The 26,226-nt window shown below is 36.8% G+C and overlaps 1 long non-coding RNA gene across 1 annotated transcript; it reads right to left on the bottom strand.

Moving 5' to 3' along the window:
• Positions 1-19,053: 19,053 nt before the first annotated feature.
• On the bottom strand, positions 19,054-20,633 carry LOC128221163 (uncharacterized). The gene is made up of 4 exons (XR_008258905.1): positions 20,496-20,633; positions 20,050-20,227; positions 19,692-19,756; positions 19,054-19,469 (listed from the first exon to the last, which is right to left on the bottom strand). It is a non-coding gene; the product is annotated as an uncharacterized LOC128221163 (long non-coding RNA).
• Positions 20,634-26,226: the final 5,593 nt, after the last annotated feature.

Below are 26,226 nucleotides of genomic sequence, written 5' to 3'. Positions count from 1 at the left end.
GTCGTACTCATTGTGGGTCTCCTTGGGTATTATATTCGCAGTAGTACGTGAGTCAATTTTGTTTAATTTTTATCTGGCCTCATTTTGAGGCAATCTTATAATCACTGTATCGTGCATTCGATTTTTCGAATAGTTTATTCTTAATCTTACGGTTAGCCATCAATCATTCTTACAAAAACGGATCGAGCCAGATTACTTCTCGGTGTAAATGGTCATGGATATGATTAGAGATTAGTGGTATCTTAAATGCACGCCATGATATGTCTCTTCAAGACTTCAAAAGTCACGGACGCTAGCAAAAGGAACAAAGCCGCTGGCAAGGTTCGATCCAAAACAAGGGATATGGGAGTTTACTGTTATAGTTACTATTAAGTATCATTTTGAATGAAAAACTAGTAACTATTTGCAGATTGGATATGCTCTTTCTTTTCTAGACGTCAAGCTTTAAGAACGCTGGCAAAAACACCAACGGCGTTGTCAGGGTTCGACCCGGAACACTTCTCCGTCCAGCCTGACTTCTCCAACCCCGGGTACTCCCCGGACTGCGACTCGGATGACGAGGGTGTAAAACAAGACATGTATATTGTCAATGATTGACACACGAGATCCTCCGTGTTGTATTTGTATTCTATGATCGGCCTTTAAAGGGACAAGGCACTAGATGATACATTTGCAATATCTATTTTTTTATCAAACACTAACACATAATTAATATCGATTTGTACATCGCAATAAATCTTATTTTAAATAATTCACATCGCTTACGACGTATCTTTTGAAGTGTATGCGTATTTCTCCAATTCCAAAATGTACTGGGTCTGTCTACCAGGTAAATCCCATTTAATTGAAAAATAGCGTCGTTATATGTATCTGTACTTATCACGTGACTTTGACATGCTAAATACACACACCATAATTTGTGGAAATACTGTATATGTATATTTGCCTATTTGTGGACCATCTAGTCCGTTTTAAAATTACCTGAGTTTAGGGCAACGATCTTAAAAATGCTAGGTAGGATATGGAAAAGGTATATTTTAGTGGGTTTTTTTGTTTTGTTTTTTAAATCCAGTCAAAACAGCAAAGTAAATCGCAAATACTTACAATGACATTTCTTTGTATTGTGTATTAAATAATAAATACTTTACACTTTTAATTGTCATCGATACGAATGGTCAACAATAACTAAAAAAGGGAAAACGGATTTTATTTTAATATAGAGACAAAAACACATTAGGGTGGAGGAGTTTTGCCAGGTACGTTCGGATTGCCCTAAACACAGGCATTCTTTAGGCCTTCATAAATGAGGTAGAGACCTCGTTAACTCTTGCCACTGAACTGATATGTCCCTTATTTGTATTCCTCTAATACTTTATGATAAATTATTAAAAGTGATATACTTTTGATTTGTATGTGTATATAATGCTTTCATTCTGTTTTTGTACAAAAGTTTGGTCTTTCGTTCGTTAAATGATTATCAGTACTGCCTTTAAATCCTGAAAGTTGTATTCGACTCAAGGATTTTTGAGGATTCGGAAACCCAAATCTGCCAAATACCATAGAAAGTCAAATTCGACTTTCCGGATCAAAACGCAGTTCAAATACCCTTTTGTTATAAGTTATTTTTTTTATTTTTGTTGTCTAAACGAGTTTCAAGACACGATATTACTTTATTAATTATAAATTCAATGTTCATGACGCACTTTTTTGTGAAAAGACGTCATTTTAAAATCGCGCCATGATATTTTTACAGCAGATTGTATTTTGCATTATTTATTGCTTGCAGAGTTATAATGCGTAAATTATCAATTTTCTTTCATGTTTTTTTTATGAAATATGGAGTTTTGTCAGTGAAATAACAACAGTGAATTTTCACTGCAAAATAAGGAGTGAAAATATTAACTTTCAGAACTACTTTTATAAACCATTGTGGTAACTTCCCCTTGATTAAAACAAAAAAGTTGAAAATGTTGGCAAATAAATTATATAAAATCTAAAGAAATGTTACATAAGTTTAAATAAAGATATATTAGGGAATTAACAACTTACCGTTTATTAGAAAAATGGTTATCCCGTTTTTCAAACGTGTTCTAGATCTTTGAAGCTCAATGTTCGAACATTTGCTTTCATACTAAACATATTACTGACAAAAACAACTGATCGAACATAAAAAGGATGTTATATCATCGTTCAAATGTATTTTGAACTGTTTTTCGTTTTAATACGTAATACGAACTTCCCAGAAAATTCACACAACAATTTACAGATATATTTACCCCACCCACGCCACAAAATTTGTCAACAAACTAACGTGGTCTTCATTATGACCTAGAAATCGACCTGTCTTTAAGCAAAAACAGACTGGTTTCTGACAGTTACAAGATGACTGAATATCCATATATCATGAGAAACACTCTAACACATTTGACCTTGCAAATTTTCATTCAATAAATGGCGGCGTAGTAATTTGGCTATGTATTCATGCCCCGCTTAAAATAAAAGTGTTTTCGTTATTTTTTGGAACATAGATGCGCTAATAAAACTTCATTGGTTACTGTTCATAAATTGTTGCACTAAAAACGAGCGAGTAATTAACTATAAAAAATAATAACAGAGAACTTATTCTCAACAAATCGGAAATATAAAATTGACAGCTACGTCATCTGCTATTTGAAAAAAAGATTTTGCGTGAGGGGCGTCCCGCGGGTTTCAAAAAAGGGGTAATCAATAAAATAAAGAAACTCCGAAAATAAGCATAAAAGAAACAGAAAATTTGTTTATTTCAATGTAAGATCGTATTTTATTTCAATCGTGATCATAGAAACACTATATTTTCACTACCATTCCACTTAATCTTAGAAATGATTGAATACATTTAGTGCATACCGGCCAAGGTAAGTATGACGTGCATATTGCGTTATGACCAATTGTTTTATGTGAATTATAAAAACAATTAGTTGTGCGATTGTTCATATAGCAGTAGACCGATTGTTCCTCTCGTTTATTGTGAATTATTAACCGAGTTTTGCCCTCGTTTATTGTTAATGATTGACCGAATGTTTCCTTCGATTATTGTGAATGATTGACCGATTGTTCCTCTCGATGTTTGTGAACGATTGACCAATTGTGCCTTTCGATTGTTGTGAATAATTGACCGATTGTTCCTTCCGATTATTGTGAATGATTGACCGATTGTTCCTTCCTGTTACTGTGAATGATTGACCGATTTTTCCTCTAGATAATTGTGATTGATTGACCGATTGTTCCCTCCGATTATTGTAAATGATTGACCGATATTTTCCTCTTGATAATTGTGATTGATTGACCGATTGTCCGTCCGATTATTGTGAATGATTGACTGATTGTTCCTTCCGATTATTGTGAATGATTGACCGATTTTTCCATTCGATTATTGTGAATGATTTAGCGATTGTTCCTCCCGATTATTGTGAATGATTCACCGATTGTTCCCTTCAATTATTGTGAATTATTGACCTATTGATTCTCTCAAATATTGTTAATGATTCATTGATTGTTCATCTCGATTATTGTGAAAGTTTGTCCGATCGTTCCCTCAAATGACGCGTTTTTTTCTTGAACAATTTCAAAAGGCGAGGGCTGGGAGGGCAATGGCCCTATTTGGATTCCGTACAAAGTAAACATAACAGTCATAAGGTGCAATTCAATGGCAGTGATGTAGTTCCAGGTTCATTTGCCTCAGTTTATTTCTTGAACGATGACATATATTCCTGATAGTCACGATATGTCTTCATCAAAGTCTAGCATGGCGGAACGTGTTGAGATAAGGCATGTTTGTGTTGTGTAAACAAATAAATAATGCACGAACTCATGCTAACTTGTGTACGGTATTTTTAGTCCTGATATTGGCTCAATTGGAGCGTACTTCATTGTTACACGCCTTAGTGTTTGCCCTACATTTTCAGCCAACTAGGGGCGCAAGGTTTAAAGAATGCTTATTTTCTAATTGCGAAAAATCTTTTTGCCGAATACGGCTCTTCATGATTAATTAAATTACTATAACTGTGCAAGCGCATTTAGCCATGCCTGCTGTTTGTATATGCAAATGCGCAATTTCTTTGTCCACGCTATCGCATTGATAGGATTATGGTCTTAGTCGAGGCCTATATCATGTAACCAACTTGCGACCCCACCCCCCTCATCCTCTAAAATCCAACTTTTTATTTCTATATTGCAGAGAAAGTAATAAATTACGTCCAAAATGCACAATTTCTGACAATAAAATGGTTAAGATTGTTTTACGGGTGTTCCCTAAAACCTCCCTTCCAAAACTTTAAACCAAATTAATTTCGGTTCAGGGGGAGGTGCACAAATCTAAATATTACGCCCCAAAGTAACGCCCCTCTAACGTCAACTCCTGGAACCGCCCCTGTCAACCGAACCAAGGCGATGCGCATAATTTGGATGAAAATCCGATAATAGGATTTGGGGTAATCGCCCAAGAAATCTTTAACAATTCATGTCTGAAATGGTGCTCATTTAAGCGTATAATAATTACTTTTTTTCTCCGAAAGTGTCATAAAAAGTAAACTTTGACTTGTTTTTATGTGTGTGGGGGAAGGTCGTGCGTCTGGTGCCCCCCCCCCCCCCCCGAATCCTCTAGTGGTAATATGAGATTATTGCCCATCAGCATTTAACATCAATATATAATTAGAGAATTGGATATAGCCATAACAGAATTAAGCTTACGTCATTCTTCGCAGTAATACGGCTACTCGCCCATAGACGTACAGAAGCGAACGTCACGAGATGTTTTTATGAGTTTTTTTATTGTGGATCATATTCCTTATTTGGTAAAACATGATGAAAAAGCTAAACATAAACATAAACGCGCATGTAAAACCATTATCATTTGGTCTTAAAGTGCACAACATAGTGACGTATTTAAGTCTAAAGAGAATAATTTAACTAGCTATTTCCAGTACTCTTTTCATTTATTATCAGTTTTATTTCCCGTACTAAGACATTCATTTCAGCCAGTCGCGATAGCCATACAATGTTTGTTTGTGTAATGTCCCGACAAAAGTTCAAGTCCGTTAACAATTAAATATTAAAATAGTTAATGCCAAACAACAAAGTGTTGTCGATATTGTTTTTGGTTAAACAGGCGCGTCGGATGGAATTTAATTGAATTCGCGCACTTCATGAGCTATCAATGTCGAAGAAAATTGCCTTTTTAAATATATTTTTTCCTTTGAAGAAACCATGTGGTTCACGGAAAGTGGATTATGTAACTTTTTAATCGGTACGTCAGAAGGTCCTGAAAGTGGAAAAATGTCTTGATATTGACAAATAGAATGATACATGATACAAGATACATGTACGATACGACCTTGACCTTTGACCAACTGACAAAACAAAAGTTAGGGTACTGGTATGTTTGTGGGATCTCTAGGGTACTGGTATGTTTGTGGGATCTCTAGGGTACTAGTATGTTTGTGGGATCTCTAGGGTACTAGTATGTTTGTGGGATCTCTAGGGTACTGGTATGTTTGTGGGATCTCTAGGGTACTAGTATGTTTGTGGGATCTCTAGGGTACTAGTATGTTTGTGGGATCTCTAGGGTACTAGTATGTTTGTGGGAACTCTAGGGTACTGGTTTGTTTGTGGGATCTCTAGGGTACTGGTATGTTTGTGGGATCTCTAGGGTACTAGTATGTTTGTGGGATCTCTAGGGTACTAGTATGTTTGTGGGATCTCTAGGGTACTAGTATGTTTGTGGGATCTCTAGGGTACTAGTATGTTTGTGGGATCTCTAGGGTACTAGTATGTTTGTGGGATCTCTAGGGTACTGGTATGTTTGTGGGATCTCTAGGGTACTGGTATGTTTGTGGGATCTCTAGGGTACTGGTATGTTTGTGGGATCTCTAGGGTACTGGTATGTTTGTGGGATCTCTAGGGTACTGGTATGTTTGTGGGATCTCTAGGGTACTGGTATGTTTGTGGGATCTCTAGGGTACTGGTATGTTTGTGGGATCTCTAGGGTACTGGTATGTTTGTGGGATCTCTAGGGTACTGGTATGTTGGTGGGATCTCTAGGGTACTGGTATGTTGGTGGGATCTCTAGGGTACTGGTATGTTTGTGGGATCTCTAGGGTACTGGTATGTTGGTGGGATCTCTAGGGTACTGGTATGTTGGTGGGATCTCTAGGGTACTGGTATGTTGGTGGGATCTCTAGGGTACTGGTATGTTGGTGGGATCTCTAGGGTACTGGTATGTTGGTGGGATCTCTAGGGTACTGGTATGTTGGTGGGATCTCTAGGGTACTGGTATGTTGGTGGGATCTCTAGGGTACTGGTATGTTTGTGGGATCTCTAGGGTACTGGTATGTTTGTGGGATCTCTAGGGTACTGGTATGTTGGTGGGATCTCTAGGGTACTGGTATGTTGGTGGGATCTCTAGGGTACTGGTATGTTGGTGGGATCTCTAGGGTACTGGTATGTTGGTGGGATCTCTAGGGTACTGGTATGTTGGTGGGATCTCTAGGGTACTAGTATGTTTGTGGGATCTCTAGGGTACTGGTATGTTTGTGGGATCTCTAAGGTACTAGTATGTTTGTGGGATCTCTAGGGTACTGGTATGTTTGTTGGATCTCTAGGGTACTGGTATGTTTGTGGGATCTCTAGGGTACTGGTATGTTTGTGGGATCTCTAGGGTACTGGTATGTTTGTGGGATCTCTAGGGTACTAGTATGTTTGTGGGATCTCTAGGGTACTAGTATGTTTGTGGGATCTCTAGGGTACTGGTATGTTTGTGGGATCTCTAGGGTACTGGTATGTTTGTGGGATCTCTAGGGTACTGGTATATTTGTGGGATCTCTAGGGTACTGGTATGTTTGTGGGATCTCTAAGGTACTGGTATGTTTGTGGGATCTCTAAGGTACTGGTATGTTTGTGGGATCTCTAGGGTACTGGTATGTTTGTGGGATCTCTAGGGTACTGGTATGTTTGTGGGATCTCTAGGGTACTGGTATGTTTGTGGGATCTCTAGGGTACTGGTATGTTTGTGGGATCTCTAGGGTACTGGTATGTGTGTGGGATCTCTAGGGTACTGGTATGTTTGTGGGATCTCTAGGGTACTGGTATGTGTGTGTGGGATCTCTAGGGTACTGGTATGTTTGTGGGATCTCTAGGGTACTGGTATGTTTGTGGGATCTCTAGGGTACTGGTATGTTTGTGGGATCTCTAGGGTACTGGTATGTTTGTGGGATCTCTAGGGTACTGGTATGTTTGTGGGATCTCTAGGGTACTGGAATGTTTGTGGGATCTCTAGGGTACTGGTATGTTTGTGGGATCTCTAGGGTACTGGTATGTTTGTGGGATCTCTAGGGTACTGGAATGTTTGTGGGATCTCTAGGGTACTGGTATGTTTGTGGGATCTCTAGGGTACTGGTATGTTTGTGGGATCTCTAGGGTACTGGTATGTTTGTGGGATCTCTAGGGTACTGGTATGTTTGTGGGATCTCTAGGGTACTGGTATGTTTGTGGGATCTCTAGGGTACTGGTATATTTGTGGGATCTCTAGGGTACTGGTAGGTTGGTGGGATCTCTAGGGTACTGGTATGTTTGTGGGATCTCTAGGGTACTGGTATGTTTGTGGGATCTCTAGGGTACTGGTATGTTTGTGGGATCTCTAGGGTACTGGTATGTTTGTGGGATCTCTAGGGTACTGGTATGTTTGTGGGATCTCTAGGGTACTGGTATGTTTGTGGGATCTCTAGGGTACTGGTATGTTTGTGGGATCTCTAGGGTACTGGTATGTTTGTGGGATCTCTAGGGTACTGGTATGTTTGTGGGATCTCTAGGGTACTGGTATGTTTGTGGGATCTCTAGGGTACTGGTATGTTTGTGGGATCTCTAGGGTACTGGTATGTTTGTGGGATCTCTAGGGTACTGGTATGTTTGTGGGATCTCTAGGGTACTGGTATGTTTGTGGGATCTCTAGGGTACTGGTATGTTTGTGGGATCTCTAGGGTACTGGTATGTTTGTGGGATCTCTAGGGTACTGGTATGTTTGTGGGATCTCTAGGGTACTGGTATGTTTGTGGGATCTCTAGGGTACTGGTATGTTTGTGGGATCTCTAGGGTACTGGTATGTTTGTGGGATCTCTAGGGTACTAGTATGTTTGTGGGATCTCTAGGGTACTACGATATGGAAAGCTAAAAAACAACATAAGCTCAATGACCTATTTTAAGATTATATCGGATTTAAATAAAATGATATTGCATTGTTTCCAATACAGGTGAATTTAACCTAAAGATGCAAAAATAGTTTAGTGTGTAGTTAAATATGAGTAGGGGGGGGGGGTGCATCCCACACTCCTGGACCCGCTGGTTGTACCTTCCTAACCACTTTTTGGGGGGATGTTAGGGGAAACAAAGAACATTTTTTTCGGCGTTACCGCAAGTTAAGTTTAAATTGAAACAACTAATTGTATTCCAGTATGTCTACGTTATAGATGTATTAACATATTCTTGAATAAAGGGTTAAAATGCATCAACGATTGTTAACATTTTTATAGTAATACTGCAGTAGTTTTAAAAATGAGGGGAAATGACAGTTATGCCTGCACCCGGTTAAGAATTCCTGGATTGGCCATCGCTTGGATAAAAACTATTTTATATTTCACAATTGAGATCGTTGCCGTAGAATTGTTTCTACTAGGCTAATGAGCTACCGTAACTACATGACTACTGTGCCTACTTGGTTACAATTGCTACTTTGGTGACTAGGTTACCGTGGCTACTGTGGTATTTGAGGTTTTGTGTCTACTAAGCTACTGTGGCTCATGGGCTACAGTGATTACTTGGTCACTGTGGCTACTTGGTTACCATGGCTAGTGTTGTTTAGATATATGGTTGCTACTGGAATACCATGGCTACTTTGGTTATTATGTTACCGTAGCTAAAGTAGTAATTGAGCTATTTTGCTACTGTGGCCACATGTCAACTGGGCTACTATGGCTAATGAGCTACCGGTAATACTTGGCTAATGTGGCTATTTGGCTACCATGCTTGTGTGTATATTGAGCTATGCTTGCTTCTGGGCTAGTGTGGCTACAGGGCTACCATGGCTAGAGTGGTGATTGAGCTATGGTTGCTTCTGGGCTGGTGTGACTACAGGGCTACCATGGCTAGAGTGGTGATTGAGCTATGGTTGCTTCTGGTCTAGTGTGGCTACAGGGTTACCATGGCTAGAGTGGTGATTGAGCTATGGTTGCTTCTGGTCTAGTGTGGCTACAGGGTTACCATGGCTAGAGTGGTTATTGAGCTATGGTTGCTTCTGGTCTAGTGTGGCTACAGGGTTACCATGGCTAGAGTGGTGATTGAGCTATGGTTGCTTCTGGTCTAGTGTGGCTACAGGGTTACCATGGCTATAGTGGTTATTGAGCTATGGTTGCTTCTGGTCTAGTGTGACTACAGGGCTACCATGGCTATAGTGGTTATTGAGATATGGTTGCTTCTTGGCTAGTGTGACTACTGGGTTACCATGGCTATAGTGGTTATTGATATATGGTTGCATCTCGGCTAGTGTGGCTAATGGGATAACTTGGCTAGAGTGGTTATAGAGATATGGTTGCTTCTGGGCTTGTGTGATTATTGGGCTACCATGGCTAGAGTTGTTATTGAGATATGGTTGCTTCTCGGCTAATGTGGCTACTGGGCTACCTTGGCCAGTGTGTTCTTTTAGCTAAGGTTGCTTCAGAGCTAGTGTGGCTACTGGGCTACCTTGGCTAGTGTGGTTTTTGAGCTAAGGTTGCTTCAGGGCTAGTGATGCTACTGGGCTACCTTGGCTAGTGTGTTTTAGCTAAAGCTGCTTCAGGGCTAGTGATGCTACTGGGCTACCTTGGCTAGTGTGTTTTTAGGTCAGGTTGATTCAGGGCTAGTGTGGCTACTGGGCTACCTTGGCTAGTGTGTTTTTAGCTAAGGTTGCTTCAGGGCTAGTGTGGTACTGGGCTACCTTGGCTAGTGTGTTTTTAGCTAAGGTTGCTTCAGGGATAGTGTGGCTACTGGGCTACCTTGGCTAGTGTGGTTTTTGAGCTAAGGTTGCTTCAGGGCTAGTGATGCCACTGGGCTACCTTGGCTAGTGTGTTTTTAGCTAAGGTTGCTTCAGGGCTAGTGATGCTACTGGGCTACCTTGGCTAGTGTGTTTTAGCTAAGGTTGCTTCAGGGCTAGTGTGGCTATTTGGCTACCTTGGCTAGTGTATTTTTTAGCTAAGGTTGCTTCAGGGCTAATGTGGCTACTGGGCTACCTTGGCTAGTGTGTTTTTTAGCTAAGGTTGCTTCTGGGCTAGTGTGTCTACTTGGCTACCTTGGCTAGTGTGGTTTTTGAGCTAAGGTTGCTTCAGGGCTACTTCGGTTACCAGGACAGTGTGGCTATTGGGCTACCTTAGCTAGTGTAGCTACTGGGCTAGATTGGCTACTAATCTTGTGTGGCTACAATGCTACCTTTGCTACTACGATAGAGTTGCTGCTAGGCTACTTTGTTTACTTCTGTTACTACTTGGCTACATTGCCTACCATAGCTAGTGTTTTTGTTAGCAAACTATGTTTGCTATTCAGCTATGGTGGTTACTGTGGCTACCGGGCTACCCTGCCTACTGTGCTAATGTGGAAACTAGGCTAGTGTGGGTACTGGGCTACTTTGTCTACTAGGCTACCATGGCTACTGTGGTAATTGAGTTTTTGTTGCTAGCGTAGGCTACAGGGCTGCTGTGGCTAATGGGCCACAGTGACTCCTTGGCTATTATGGCTACTCGGTCTCATTTGCTACCGCGAAAATGGGCTACTGGGTCACTGTGACTACTGGGCTATTGTGGAAAGCTGGCTACTATCTCAACTGCGGCTTCGTCGTCTTGCAACCATTTGGACGTAACACAAACAGCGTTCAAGATGATAAAATGAAACTCACTACACACGTTGCAAGAGGCGTTAAACATATTAATGTAAATGGAAGGGCCGTATGTATTGCTTAATAATTGTTCTTGTTGGACTCAAAAACAGCAACTACTCCGCGTAGCTTTTGTAATATTGTCAGACATGGAAATCCTCGGTCATTGCGTACATTTCTCATAGTTGTTATGTAACTCGTCCAATAAAGAGAATAATTAGGCAATTAAGTCTGGCTATTTCCAGTACAAGTTTCATTTGCTTCAGTTTTATTTCTTGAAAAATGACATTAATTCCTGCTAGTCACGGTATGTCTGTTAACATATCTAGCGTGGCGGAACGTGCCGATAGAGGCACGTTTATGTTGTGTAACAAATAAATAATGCAAGAAGTCATGATAACCTGTGTACGGTATTTAAAGCTATGAAATACATGTATGTAAATTAGTCCTGACATTGGCACAAAAATGGAATGCACAATATCTTACGATATTTTATTGAAACGTAGATTCGGCAAAACAACGACGTTACGACGAATTTACGAATCGAATCCTTACGACCTTTATTAAAACGTGGGCGAGTTGTGTATCAATTTAAGATGAATTCATTGTAGTCACACAACCACCGTATTATATCATGTATAGGACGCTAGCATAGATAGGACGCAGTCAAAAAAATAGTTGAAAAAAACGGGTAAAAACCCTTAATATATAAGATAGGACGCAGCGGAAAAATGTACTTCCATGTCGCTAAATCTTCTCTTCGGGGGTATGTAGCATCTATTAGTAAGGCATCATTTTCATTTAAGGCTTCATAAGTTAACTAATTTTGAGAAAATTTAATAATTATCAAGGGAGGGAACTCTTTCTCAGCGCCGAATGTTTAATTGTCCGCCATTCTTTATTTTGGCGCCTTTCTCAATTGTTCTCTAGTTTTAATCCGGTTCGGACGTGTGTTTTCTCCCTCCCTCCCGCCCGATTCTTTTATTTCTTTTTGTCGAACAAGTTCTCAAGTTTATCTTTGCTAACATAGTTACCCCTTTTCTTCCCTCTTTTATTTAAGGATATTGAATATTATATTATGTTTTTTTCACTTTATTATGCTTTCTGATGTAGTGTATCCTTGCATTGAGGATTTTTGGCTGCTTTTGACAAAACTTTATATCTATGTTAATTTCATTTATAATCTAGCAGCCCATTATTTCGGCCAAATTAAATTTATATTTTACATTTGTCTTTGTTTTTCCTGAGCGCAATAATTATTCGTTAGCACCTCCCGGGACCGGTGATGTGCTCAAGCCATAACACATACATGTACAGGCGGGCCTTTAAAGCTGCACTCTCACAGATATACCATTTTTTTCAACTTTTTTTTTTGGTCTTGGACAGAGCAAATTTTTGCGAAATATCTGCAAACCAATAATAAAAGATTGCTGACAAAAATTCAGATCGTAGATTTTCATATTTCCGTTCGAAAATTAATGTTTTTTGGCTTAAACCGTTAATAACGGTTTGAAAAAAATGCATAAAACATCAATTTTTAAACTTGAATATAAAATCTGCAATCTATTTTTTGTCAGCAGTCTTATATAACTGGTTTTCATGGATTTTCGCAAAAGTTGGCTCAAGACAAAAAATAAAAAAGGTTGTCAGCTTTAAAACTGTACTAAAAGTAATGATTGTTAGTATGTGTTTACAATTATAAATGGTTTAATGCGACAAAATCGTATTGTCGTTTATTTTGTGTTATTTCGTACTAACAATCTTTAAGTTGTTCAGTGATCTACATTATATGGTGTAAACCACAAATTTACTGAATCAGCCACTGTTTATATCCACCGCTTCACCTGATAACAACCAATAACGGCAAAATGAGATGATGAAAAACTAACTGCTAATTTACAGAAATAGTGTATTGGGAAACATGAGAAATACTGCCTTTTAATACTGACAATATATTATGTTGACCACTAAAAACTGTTATGGATATATCACGATAAGTGCCTATTGTGTTATAACTTTTATTAACTACAGTGACAAGACGATCCGTGATCGTGTTTGCAAATATATCGAATTAAATCCGTTTTGAGCTACTGAGCGTGTGGTAGAAATGGGTACTCCGGTTTCACCTACATCACATGACCACACTCTCGCGCAACGTCGTGCCAACGAGAGTGACTTAGTTAAGATAGCTTCCTTCCCAAGCGTTAAATAAACACAGTTGACGTAAAATGGTTGTCGTATAAATAATTCCTATTTGGAAGAAGTAAATTTCTCCTAACTCAGATAAGTAGATCTTGACGATGCTGGAAATCTTGCCCACGGGATAAAACAAGTACACGTATGGAACTCCGTTCAAATTGCCATCATACAGTTACCTCCCTTGCTGTACACCGTCGTCTGTAACATCACGGAAACCTTGTATTGCGGCAATATTTAAAATCCAAATTATTTTTTTCTCTCTTTAAATGGAACCAAAAAGGAGTTTTCACCCTTTGTTCAAAAATCATGATGTACCCTCCTCAGAACTATTTAAAGAAAGATTTGACTATTTACATAATCTGAATCACTGCGCGCATACCCACGGCAACCACCAATTATCACATAACTATACGCAAATTTCACTACGCACAAAAAAGTTCCAGTAGTCCAGCAGCGGAAGTCGAGAACCTTGCATCGGAGTATATAGAAGTTGTTGTTGTTGTTTTTAGCAGTTTAGATCCCCTAGTTAAGGAATCCTTTTCATGACCTCGCGCCACCCTTGGGGAATTCGAGATAATCGAGATGGCAACAAAATTTTACCAAATTCAACAAAAGACTTTTACTTTTGTATCATTGCTTTGATTCTTGTGCAAATCTATACTTTTATGGTTTCTGAATATAAAACAATGAATTCTAAAATAGTTTATACCATCATGGCGTCAAATATGGCTACCAAAACATAACTGTCTAATTCGTTATATTTTGTTGCAAATACCATCATTTTGGATTGTTTTAATATTTTTACAATACATGTGTGCAATATTTATTTTAAATAATAATACATTGTCAAAACTTTCCAAGATGGCGTCCAAAATGGCCATAACAATCTTAAATGAACGCAGAGTAGATAAAACTTGCACAACTTTTTACGTATGTATAAAAACTATGGCATTTTTCTTCATTTAAATTAACAGTATTTAATATGGTATGAATTGATATATCTGTTACATAGCGCAACTGTTAAAGCGTAATTAGAGCTTATTGTTTTTCAACAGTTTTACTTGACAGTTGCAAAACATTGTACAAGACAATTATACGCGCATGCAAGCAAAGACATCGAATGGTGTTGCATGGACTGTGACTCACAGGAACACTTTGTCATTTAAAGAACATTATCAGAGGCTACTTTTCCCTACATGAACCAGGCATCGACTCCATATAAAGGGGCAATATCAAGCGTTATGCAAGCAAAGAAATAGGGAATCATGGACTTTATGGCTACCAAATGCAGACCCCAGTCATTTTCTCTTTTATGTAAAGCATCATAATTAACACCGTCTTAATAACGTAGTTTAACCTTAATTTGCATGTTCAATTTCAGATGACATCACTGCAAGGATCTCGTTGAGGTAACTCATGTTGTCTATATTTGAACTTAAAAATGTTTCACCCAGAAGTTCTTCTGATAGCATACGTATGGCTTGTATATTTTGTGGAAACTTTTTTCCCGATAACATCTGCAAAACCCAACCGAATGAAGATTCCAACAATTGTACAAGTCCGCTCTCTCCCATTAGAGTTCCGCGCTTCCTTCACAACTAATAAGCATATGCATTTCCCCAAAACGCAGAACAACATCCGTGTACTGGTCTGGGTTTGACCATATTGTAACGTGCCGGCTGTATGTTCAATCGGTGTCGTGAAATACACCGCCAGACATTTAACTTTGTAAGCGCTTATAGCTAATTTATAACAAAGGGCGGTAATCGTGCAACTATGCGGTTACGCTACAATATGATATTAAGAGCTACTCTGTACAGTTGTAAATCTCCCGTAAATACTGCGTACTCTTGACCGCACCTGGTGGCAATAAGCTGGGTTTTTTTTATAAAGCTGCTTTTATTGTGTCTGGATCAGTGCCTTGTTCAATAAGTGGCAAGTATATTGCTTTGTGTGTGTGTTCTTGTATGACCTTGTTCACGACATAAATGCTTATTATACCAATTGATTTCTTAACATGACTCTGATCAACAACATTATTAAAAAATCAACATCGATGTCGTTTGCTCGTCTTGTTTATCTTGCTATTTTTGCTAATACCTTCTACGGCATTACCGTCTTTGTGCTGATTCAACTAGTTTGTCAGCCTTCTTTGGTCCGTTATTATGTTCGACGTTAATTTGGTTTGCCATTCCACTCCTGTCAGCACGTCGTATCACGTTGCCATCGTCTCTATTATTTTCTTTAGAATTAGGCCGTGTAACAAGCATTGCAAGAGATAGTTGTTGATAATCTCCCATTCTGTGAAAATATGTCCGCATCAAAATTATCCACAACCATCTAAACTAATTCATCTGAACAATTTGATATTCCCTGAAGAGTTTCCGTACAGCAGCTGCCGCTGGTACAGGTAACCCCAAAGCTGTTCATTTGGTTTACTAGTGCCTTTGGAATTCGCAGTATTACACTATTAAACTACTATTGGAAGTGGAGTTGGAAAATTGGTCAAAATGGTGGTCACGATGCTTCCAATCAGTTATGCTGGTGCAGCGTCTTAAAGTTTCGTAGACCCTTGAGATGAAAGTTTCATTACCGTTGGACTCAAATGATTTTCAATTGTTTGTTTCTCCAAACGTATGTTATACATTTTTTTTCTGTCGCACTCAATATCATTGCTTTTGCGAACGATATGTTTCGCTACTTTTAGTTGCTATATTGATATCTGATTCATCGTTGTCGTTGACAACTTTCAACAATGCCGGGGCACTTGCTTTAAATACGACTATACTTGCAACACCAGGTGTTGTTAAAACTAGCAGATCGTCACCAAAATGGTTCAGTTAACGAGGCTATAATATGCCGTTGGGTCAGTATCACACCTCCTTCAGCCTTATACTTTCAAAGAGTTCAAGTTTATTCCACACAGTCGAAGGATTCTCCAATATCAACCCACAAAGATCTTCAAATGCTAAATCAACATCTCTGTCTTCATTGACAGACCCTGTAGACGAACTTGATCAAGCATGGTGAATATTTAGGGTGACATAAATTTACACTTACAGTCTACATAACATGATCAATAATTTAAATCAGCATATAATATAAGTAATCATGTTAAAGCATAGAACTTTAATAAATGGCTTTCCCGCTTGAAAAAAACTGTAAACAAACGCCAATATACATTTTTTTTTTATCATTTTACGATATATCCGTGGTCAAATTGGTCGCCATATTGGTCCTGTCATTGCTGAATATGTAATATATGAAATAATAGTTCAAGTAATCTAATTCGTCGTAAAAATGTCTTTTTATACAGGTTTTTGCAAAATTTATTGAATTGATGTATTCGGGCGACCATCAATATTGTTATTTTGGACGCCATCTTGGTAAATATGTAACTATATTTTATAATTTGCAATAGATATTGCACACATGTATTGGAAATATAATAAAACAATTCAAAATGATAGTTTTTGCAACAAAATATAACGAATAAGACAGTTTTGTTTTGTTAGGGCTGCCGTATTGGACGCCATGGTGGCCTTAATATGGTGTGGAATATCTTAGAATTCATTCTTGTATGTGCAGAAACCACAAGAGTATTATTCGCACTAGAATCAAAGCATTGACACCAAAACAAAAGTCAATTGTTGATTTTGAATGCCTCGATTTCCCCAAGGATAGCGCAAGGCCATCAAACGGATTCCTTAACTAGGGGGTCTTAACTACTTAAAAAACTAAAGACATTTTCTATATACTCCGATGCAAGGTTCAGCCAAAAAAGCAAGTTGGCTTCTTGAATACAGCGAAAAAATATATTTTAACTTTATTTTGTTTAACTGAGGTAGGAGAAAAATTATCTAAACATCGTTTTACTTAAATTTGATATTGATAAATAAAAAAAAAATTATTGTGATTATGAAAGAGATAATTCATTTTGATCAAAAGTACAAACATTGCAGAAAACAAAAATAATAAGCTTAAGAGACTTAAAAAGTTACATAAAATTGAAAAAGAAAATTCGGAAAATAAACCTCAATTATCAGAACTCAAGTTTTATGGTCTTGAAGTATTGATCTGACACTTGAAAGAAAGGGCAAATATTGAGACTGTAATAACTTTATGTGTGAGGTTATTTTGGCAATAACCTACAGTCGAACCCCGTTTGCTTGAACTCCAGGGGTCCGGCGAAAATACCTCGAGCCTCGGAATACTCGAGCCAAGCGGAAATGCTTACATTTAGTACAAAGAAATTAGTTCTCACATACAAATCGAGCCAAGCGAGTTCGAGCGAACGGGATTTATCTGTCCTTAAGTTATACCAAAAATAATGAGATCTCATCGGGTTTCAACATTTAACATTTATAAATTATTACAGAAATAGATACAAGAATCACATCATTAGCTTACTTTCAATCTAATTAAAATCGGATTCGCAGTAATTAGGCTAATCGCTCCAAGACGTCCACAGCGTAGTGAGTAAAGCGATGTCATATGATTTTAATGAGATACTCTATATAGTTAATTTTACATGATCTTCAAAATAAATCGTTGGGTCTAAAAGTGCACAACATACTGACGTATTTCCAACTAAAGAGAATAATACAAGTAGCTATTTCCAGTACTCTTTTTCATTTATTGCCAGTTTTATTTCCCGCACTAAGATATTTATTTCAGCCAATCACCATAGCCATACAATGGTTGTTTGTGTAATGTCCCGGCAAAAGTTCAAGTCCGTAAACAATCAATTATGAAAATATCTAATGTCAAACAGATACGTGCTATCAATATTGTTCTTGGTTTAACGGGCGCATCGGAAGAAATTTAATTGAATTCGCGCACTTCATGAGCTTTCAATTTCGAAGAAAATCACCTTTTAAATATATATTTTTTCTTTGTAGAAACCATGAGGTTCAAGGGAAGTCGATTATGTAAACACGGACAGTCGCTATTTATTTTGTTGCTCCGAATAACATCAGAAGGTCCTGAAAGTCGAAAACGATGTCTAACTTAGTATACATCGATCCGAGATGCCAAGATAAGCTCCGCCCCCTTAGATATTGTTACTACGCGCCCCAAGCGTAAATTCAAAATGGCGGCTCTCGCTGCTACGAAAGCATCAGAATCCGATTCTCTTGCGAAGATTCCGGACAATATATCAGTTAAATATTTACCAGATCAAGCCAAATTATCGGGAAAGGTGTTAGAAAAGGGATTAAATTACTTTCTACAAGGTTATATTCATGACATTAAACTTTTGGAAGAGGAAAGTATCTGCCATGTAACCGCGAGATGCTGGCCTAAAATGAGAAAAAACGACAAGCCTCATATGTTAAGTGTCGATGTGGAGAGGGATTCCATACGATATACGTATTGCTCATGAAAGGCAGGGTATGTGGATTTCCAATTGTATTTAACAAATTTTATTATACTAGTAGCTTTATTCTTAAATATACATTGTGTAATATAAGCAATTTTAGATCGCCATGTCTTTTACATTTCATGCCGTAATACGGAATGCGAAAAAAATATTTGCAAGTCGTCGAGTAGAGAAAGAAGTAATATACTGTATGTTGTATTTCAAATTATTGGTTTTCATATTTCTACTTACTGCCTCGTTTTAGACATTTTACATCTGGAAAGTCAAATGATACTTCACGGGTCAGTGTAGGATAAACATGCCAATTTCACAGCATGATATCATGCTTTTGTTTTGTTCTGTCAACAATCTCTGTTTTCAATTTTTTATAGATTGAGCGGTCATTGTTCACATGTGGTTGGCTTAATCAAGTCACTTTAGGAACTCAAGTTGCACAACTTCACCCATGTTCCTGATCAACAAAGTTACACAAGTATTCCCCAACAATGGAATGTGCCCAAGGGATCAAAGATCAAGCTAGTTCCAGTGAACCAAGTCATAGTAGCACAGTCGGAAAAGGAAACCTGTCCTTTGCCAGATAGATACACAGACCAAGTTTACAAATTTTAAATTTAATTAAATAAATGAACTACAAACACACAATTCACTTTACAATGCTTTATTCCAAACATGAATAAACTAACAGTTATTCAATTATATCAAAGAAGCAGAAATAAAATCATATGATTCCTGTATAATATTTAAACAAAATTTAATTTTAACTCTTGCTTCTTTGAGCAGAACTATATCGACATTTAAAGTTGGTTTATATTCCCACCAGTTGCTTTAAAATCTGAATTTCACAACAATTTGATGAAAGTGCAAACTGTAATTCTTCAACTTGGACTTCTTTTTGTGACAACTGTTCTTTTAGGGAAGCATTCTGAGCGGTAAGTGCAAACATATCCAAAGGTGATGTCCCTGAAAATAAATGCATAATTAATTTTACATTTAAGACAAGATGTTTAAAACTGACTCCTACCATTTCTCAAGAGTGTGGGAATACCTCTGTTTTAAATGCAGCACCTATTGATTTACCGAAAGAGTTCACACCATTAAATTACCACACAACCTGTGAAGACCCAAGTAAAACAAGACTGACAACAAGATCACAGGCATTGTTAGAGTGTTGGTTTCACTTACATGGACATTCGGTCTGTGTTTCTACTCCTGGTACAGTGTCTGCAGGATCCTGGACCAGCTTTTCTCTGAAAAAAATTGTTGTAATGTTGATATATTTATATGCAAATTTACACAAAAAAACTGTATAATTTCCGTGTAATAATGTTCTCTTCAGTTCTTTTGAGTGTTCTGTTCTGTAACATACAAAATACTTGTATTAAAATATATGCTACTATAATGCTGTTGTTTTGTATTGAAAAAGGAACAGTGGCATTTTAAAAATGAGTAGAAGTCTACAAAATAATACAGTCTCAGTTAAATGGTACATGTTATTCAATCTTTCGCGCACTCCATAAAGATAAATAAAACTCTAACGTACAGGCATGTGATATCTTGTATTAAATGCATACACTTGCATTTTGTGTATAAATGCTGCCATAAGTTTCCTTTCCAAGTGACCGCTTTGTGGGGAGTTTTCTTGAAGATTTTATTCTCCAGCCATCAGCTGATAATGGATCAGGATACTCTTTAGATGGTCCATTTCCTCCATGAAAAAGCTTGACTATGCATAATAGTAAAATATAATTAGTGTGACAAGACTCCACAATGCCAGTCAGTAACATATTATACAATAAAAAGTAGTTTAAACTTGACACATTCATAACCTGATGGAAACTGTTTAAGGTTTCAAATAGCATGATCATGGAGGTCAATATTTAGGACACAAGAAAGTAAACAAAATAAACATTTGCAGAATTCAGAATTATAATTGAAATGATTGTATTTTGACCGTTTTACGAGAAAACCAAATTTTAATATACTAACCTTCGAGCAGACATCTTCGTGCTGGGTTATCCTGTTAACATTCAGTTTCTCGTGTGGCCGTCCACAGGCTTTAATCCAGCGTTTGCACTTCTCAATGTCGGATTATAGGTCGGAAATCGTTTAAATCGGCCTCCATTTACTCCCTCCGTATACCTTTCATCCGCATAACATATTCCCCATCCGCATCGTTTAACCATTTTCACAAATAAGTCTTAAAACTCCAATAAAATGTCCGGTTGTAAACAGTTATCGCTGCTGTGTGTGTGGGTAAAGATGGCGGACGGGACTCGGTGAATAATTTGCAGCTTTCTCATTGGTCAATAATGATTAGTTTGATTGGCAGGTCGGATCGATGTATTGAAAAAAATGATACAAGAAAACACACGTCCGAACCGGATTAAAACTAGAGAAAAGAAAGAAAGGCGCCAAAATAAAGAAGGGCGGACAATTAAACAATCGGCGCTGAGAAAGAATTCCCTCCATTGATAATTATTTAATTTTCTTAAAATTTGTTAAATTAAATATGAAAGTATATAATGCCAAATAGATACGTGCTGTTAATATTGTTCTTGGTTTAAAAGGCGCGTCGGAAGGAATTATTTTTCTTTCCAGAAACCATAAGGTTCCAAAGTGTGAATTACGTATGCCGTTTAATGGGTACATTTTTTGTTGCTCATAATGGCTTCGTTCGGTACTCATGAAAGTTGGAAAGCAATCGGAACACCTCGGCCATTTTCCATCGAAAACAACCTCGATTGTATAAGGACGATTTACAATGTCAGAAATCTTTACATTTAACTAAGCTGCAAGTAGATCATGTGGTTATTCCAATTTAGCGCTTAAACAAAAAGTGCTCTTGTGAGCCTTGATTAATTATGCAATAATACACTTCATCGGCAAGCCGCAATATCTCGGAATATATAAAAGGGACTAGACACCAGATGATACCATTGCAATTAAAATGTCAAAAACTTAAAATTAACATCGTTGTGTACGCATGGAATCTTACTTACTGACGTATCACATCCATCTTTCTCTGATTTGCGCATTTTTCAAATTTGTAATGTACTGTGGTTGTCTTCTACGTAAACCTCAGTCAGTCTAAAAAGCATCGGTATATTTATCTGTACTCATAAACAGATATGATCTATACTGGAAAACTATTCTGTGCTATTTTAAAATGGGGAAAATAAGATGAGACAGCAACACGAGTGTTGTGTTTTCTTTTACTAATGTAAAAAATATGTATTATCTGCCTCCTACCAGCTTGCATTGACAATTCTATAGGCTTTTGGGGAAATTCTGTGCTTGCCGATATTAGGGCAATCTGTTGTCTAGTCCCTTAAAGCGTAATAAGCCTTTTGTGTATCAATTGCAGCTTAACTAATAACTTCATATTGTTTTACGAACTAAAATATCGTGTTCATACATATTACACATATTACACATATTACACATATTATACATATTACACATATTACACATATTATACATATTACACATATCACACATATTACACATATTATACATATTACACATATCACACATATTACACATATTATACATATTATACATATTATACATATTACACATATTACACATATTATACATATTATACATATTACACATATTACACATATTACACATATTACACATATTACACATATTATACATATTACACATATCACACATATTACACATATTATACATATTACACATATTACACATATTACACATATTATACATATTACACATATTACACATATTACACATACAATTCTACTGTCAACAATTAGATATTTCCATGGATTATACATAAACATACATAAGCGGACGGACATTTTGACCTTTATTTATTACTATGGAAGCATCACGTGATAATGTCAATTAACCAATCACGCTACAGCCGTTTGCTAGATCGCGTTACTGCAACGCTTTTCAAAAAGGTGGACTTCAAAGACAATATGAGCATATATCGAGATAACTTGAAGAGATCCAGACGTTTTTATCGTAATTTTGAAACTCGTAATGATTTGCCCTATTTTATTTCGTAATAAAAAAAATAATCTGTAAATAGTGCATTTTAATTACAATGAAATGGTTTATATAAAAGTGTTTAGGTTGACCGGTAAAGGTATGCAGAAATTATGCCATGAATGGCTTTGGGTTATTTTTATTCAAAAACGAGGTTACGCCGGAAAAGTACGATGGTAAGCTTTACGTTTTTTTCATTTAAAGAGGCCCAAGGAATGGAGCAATCTGTGTGCACTGGGGATTGTAATGTGATCACATTCCATAAATATCCGACCTGAATGGCGCAATGGGTCATTACATTTTAGAAATACTTGAATTGCCAATATAGTTCAAACGCTTACATAAGGCCTATATAAATGTATCACAGCGCACTGAAATGTTACCACATTAATATAATTCTACGAGTACTTGTCACGTTGTCACTGTCAATTTAATTTTTCCAAATGAGATACAAATGGGCCATTTACATTGCACTTTCCGCAAACATAGCTTTTAATGTTCGTCGACAGACATTGAGTATAAGAGGTTTATGTGTTCTGGTCACGAGATGTTCGTACTGAATAATTCATACGTGGAGTAAAAGTTCATCGTGTGGGATATGGCCATTTACGAAGTACAGTACTACTTGCTCTTATATAAAATCTATCCAGTCTCAAAAGGACAATGGCAACTGCAGAAACGATACCAGCCGCAAACTGTTAAACCATGACCATCTCTAACGCGGGTCAAAATGTAATAGACGCTTGAGGATTTATTGTCTAGTGGGTTCATTTTACTCATTCGGAACTCCTCGGCCATTTTTTCAAAAACAACCTCGGATGTATGCCGGTACATCTGTTGAAGTAGTCCGTATTTTTTTAATAAAAGCATTAATTAAATGTAGTGTTTAAGAGTTGTATTCATTGCTCTCAGTTTAAATTGATTGCCAGTGAAGTGTATTATTGCAAACATAATTACGATTCCCAAGAGTTAAGTCATAAATTTTAACTACTAAATAAGATTACTACGCGATCTATTTGCAGCGGACTTAAACGTACCACTTTTTAAGTATGTAAACCGTCCATATACATCCGAGGTTGTTTTTGAAAAAATGGCCGAGGAGCTCCGAATGCATTTTACTGTTACAGCAGCCTTTCAGATGCATCTATATTCCGATGAATGTAGCAAACCCTTCTGCATACCGCTTTTAGTGCAAAAAAGAGGCCGGTGATGGGAAAAGACGATATAATAACTTCTTCGAAATTCCTAGTATAGTACAAAAAACTGTAATTGGTCAATAGTTGACATGTACGTTACGTCGATAAAATGACGGTGCCTTCAAACAACCGAATAGAAGCGTTATTTTAGCGTTATAGATGTATATTCAAGGTCAATGAGATAAAAAATAAAAATAAAATGTTTTAGAACTGCTGCTAATGTATGTATTGCATTATTTGGTCATTGCATGGCTTTTTGTGTTGTTTAGTGAACACACGTTCATTATTTACATACATTAGAACCCCATTGACTCGAACTAGTTTTGCTCGAATTGTTCGTTGGCTCAAACTGGATATAAAGGAACGGTTTCTATATTCTGAAATAAAGCATTTCCGCTTGGCTCGAATTTTCTAAGGCTCGAGGTATTTTCGACGGTCCCTGTGAGTTCGAGCCAACGGGGTTTGACTGTGTATTTGCCAATGCACAAATTTTGTTCTTAAAACGATCGTACCTAAATTCGTTTAAATTCTGGGAAACGCACACTTTTCATTCACAAAACCAATGGTTAAGTAAAGAAACCGACAATTGAAGGGACATTATAAAGATTGATGAAAAAAAAACAAAAAAAAAAACACCGTTTTCTTTACTATAATGATTAACTCATTTTTACACTTAAATGATAAGAATGCTTATGGTTTGTGTATATATAAATATATACCATGCTTTACAAATGGGTTTGTTGAATTAAAAACTATGTGGTTACAAATCCCCCAGTAAGTAAAACGCCAAAATATCCATATATTTATTTAACTATACACAAACATTTTTTTTAACTTTTAATCATTCAGGTCAAAAGAGTTAAACATAATGAGACATTAAAATGAATTCGGTTAAATTGCATCGACCTTCTCTGTGCCCCTTTGAAATATTAAACCTACAAACGAACCAGTTATTTACGAACGTTGTTTTCTATGTTGTTCCTTACAGCATGCCAAACATAGATAATTTATTATTTACCTAAAGGATAATAATACAAAATAGACACGTAATACTTACATCGAAGATTTACACACATATAAAGCAGATGAGTCCAAATTAAAGCACCTGGCTCCATTGTTCTTATACATTTTCCAAATTGAAGAAAACATACTGCTAAAAATAGTCGTAAAATGTCTCAGATTCAACATCAATTGTCGTGTTTATAGAAAATGCAAAACTGAAAAGATAAAAATATGCATGAGACAGAGCTCAAAATGATGTATAAAACAAAAATGCCATATATAGAAATCCAGAGCCGAATGTAATAATAATATATAAATACAGTCCAACCTCGTTGATGTTAAACATCTCATTAAGGCTTGCAGATGGCACTGATATTATATGCGTCCATATACATCCAGGGGTGAATACTTTATGGTCCTATAAATAGTTCAAACAACAGTAGGCGGACTACTTTAGTTGATTTTATAACTAGCGCCGGTAGCAATACACATGTTATTGTGGGCGCAAGTGTCCGCTTTAGTTATAAAGACGTCATGAATATCCAGATGCTGAGTGTATTTAACTTTTGTTTAATTTATTTAGGTTGGACTTTGAAGACAGTTGAAATCTGATATATATCACTCTCGACAGACACCAGAACTGTGTCCTTTTTCAGATGCAAAGAAAACGTTCGCTTTGGGATCAAACGCCTGACCCTAAATGAGGCGTACAGCTATACTCATAGGCCGTGTGATATTTATGACTTAAATATGGAACTATCTAAAATAGATGCAGTCTTTAGTGGAAACTCTGGAAGGACTTACTTTTAACATTTTCAAATGTATTTCTCATAATTAAACCATCCAGATTTCGTAAGCTTCAAAAACATTTTATATTCGGAAATGGCCAATATATCTCTAATACTATATTTAAAAGGGACACTCTTTTAAAAACCAATACAATACACATGTATAACAGACATATATTTTAACTGATAAACCTTTAACTACACAATGTACTTATTAGATAATGCACTAATGGCAAATATTTATTACTGATAACGAGAAAGTAATCGTGTATTTAATAGCAGAAAGCGCAAAAAAATAAATGATTGGTGATGCTAAAAGAGTAACTGTAGTCTACCATAGTATCATAAGGTAGAAATACCGTGTGTTATGCTCATTTCTTTAAAATTAAACACAGTATACTTAATAAGAACCATCTATTCATCCTTTATGGTTTATTAAAGCAATATTATTAATTGTGGTAAATCTTATCTGGGAGTAAAAGTGCATCATTAAAAGTTAAAGAACGATGCATTAGGAAATATAGAATTACCTGAATTAAATGTATTCTTTAAGACTGGTGATCAATATCAGAATGTAGGTCTACATGTCTTATATTCACATTTTAATATGTTCAAAGAAAGTGCATTTTGTGATGATTTCAAAGAGTACATCCACATAATACTGCATCAAACAGCTCACATTATTTTAGATGTATAGAGCAATCGATTTGC

This window comes from Mya arenaria, chromosome 16 (assembly GCF_026914265.1).
Source record: "Mya arenaria isolate MELC-2E11 chromosome 16, ASM2691426v1".
Taxonomy (NCBI): domain Eukaryota; kingdom Metazoa; phylum Mollusca; class Bivalvia; order Myida; family Myidae; genus Mya; species Mya arenaria.
Note: the sequence above shows the minus strand (reverse complement) of the source record. Positions and strands in the feature narration are given on the sequence as shown.